This window comes from Limulus polyphemus, unplaced genomic scaffold (assembly GCF_000517525.1).
Source record: "Limulus polyphemus unplaced genomic scaffold, Limulus_polyphemus-2.1.2 Scaffold6428, whole genome shotgun sequence".
NCBI lineage: Eukaryota > Metazoa > Arthropoda > Merostomata > Xiphosura > Limulidae > Limulus > Limulus polyphemus.
This window is the reverse complement of record NW_013672038.1, coordinates 14,980-16,588: the sequence shown is the minus strand read 5'-3', so window position 1 is coordinate 16,588 and position 1,609 is coordinate 14,980. Positions and strand designations below refer to the sequence as shown.

The 1,609-nt window shown below is 35.6% G+C and overlaps 1 protein-coding gene across 1 annotated transcript in view; it reads right to left on the bottom strand.

Moving 5' to 3' along the window:
- Nucleotides 1–1,609, bottom strand: part of LOC106473713 (transcriptional regulator ATRX-like) — a gene marked incomplete at both ends in the record, with an annotated part of 44,451 nt that overhangs the window by 32,305 nt on the left and 10,537 nt on the right. The gene's annotated exons all lie outside the window — the stretch shown is intronic.

The window sequence follows — 1,609 nt, the reverse complement described above, 5'->3', positions numbered from 1 at the left end:
TGATGACATTATCTGAATGAAGTGCATATATACGGTACCAGGATGGAAAGTTAATTGATGTAGGTGGAGAGGGTTATGAGATAAATATCTCCAAGGGCAATTGAGTGGGGTATACAAGACTGGGATAAGCCAGAAAAAAATCAGACCAATACTTAGATGGGCAAAGGAAGATAATCTGGCAGTCAGTGAAATAAAATGTATAAAATTTCACAAGCTTGAATATGGTGTCTAACATGACATGTACATGACTGACTGCTTATATTAGCTATACTAAAAATGGCTAATGGGCTCCTGCTGTGATTCATTGCTTTTGACAGTGGACAAACTGCTCTTGTGGTCCAAAGTACAGGCAATAAAACCATAAAATTTAAAGAAAACAGATGTGAGGAGGATAATGGTTGGAACTGTTAGGTTAAATAATTTGAAACTTACTAATCAAAACTAAAGAAAAGAATGGGACTGCTAATTTTATTTCATAATTTTCAATTTTTCTTATCACTGTGCATTGATAATATCTCTAGAGCTAGTGTGAGGGTAGAGAAAATAACTGATAAACGTTTTTCTGAAACAAACTTATGATATATATATATATATTTAGGAGGTTCAATTGGTTATGTAAATGAAATAAGAAAATTGTAATATAAGTATTTTTATTCTTAGTATGAAAATCACCTTTCAGACTGATTCAGTGAATGTTTCAAGAACTTATAGACGAATGCTAGCAGAAATACTTTAATGTTTAGTGTTTATTAAAAACTTACCAAATTTCATGAAGATAAATGTAATAAATTCAGTTATAGTAAGTAGGGTTTCACTGTTTCAAGGTTGGGTCAAATTGACCAGTTTTGCATTGAAAGAGATAAGGTAAGAAAAGGTAAGAACATCTCAAACAGCTAAAGAATGCATCATCTCCTTTCCATGTAACCCATCAGTGAACATATCTACGAGAATATTTTCATGATCTCCAGGGTATTCTTTACTATGCAGATCATACACATAAGTGGCAAATTTATCTGTGGCACCTCTCTTACAAATCTTGAGCTTGACCTGATGAATAATTCAGTTTTCCACTAGGTTGAAACATCAATGCAACTTGGCAACAATTGTGTCCCTGTCCCAGGTTTTTGTCTCACTCATGTACTTGTTAGAATCGAAAGTTGTATCATCCAATCTCAAGCTAAGGAGTTGCACCACCTGTTCCCGAAATCAGTCATTTGAAACAATAACTGAAATTACATATAATTCTTTAAAAAACAATCCATGTCCTCTTTTAGCTGCATCTTTGAACATAAGGACGAGATCTGCTTCGCTTCAGTCACGAATACCTGTGGTTGTGTTAAAAGTTTCTTACCTACAGAGACACCTAAATATCAAGAGTAGAGTGAAGTGGGCTTGTTCAGGAACCCCTACAATCGAAAAACCATCATGTCCCTGCCCTTTAGAGGTAGAGTGTCAAAGTGTTATAAACAGCTCGATTATCAGTTCTGCACAACCACAAGCTTCTCCATGACCCATAATCAGCATGGCAGGGGTATCTCCAGTCTTGGAGAAGTTCATGACTGCTCCATGGATCAGCAACTTCACAAGTGATGCTTGCAGTCTTATCTGC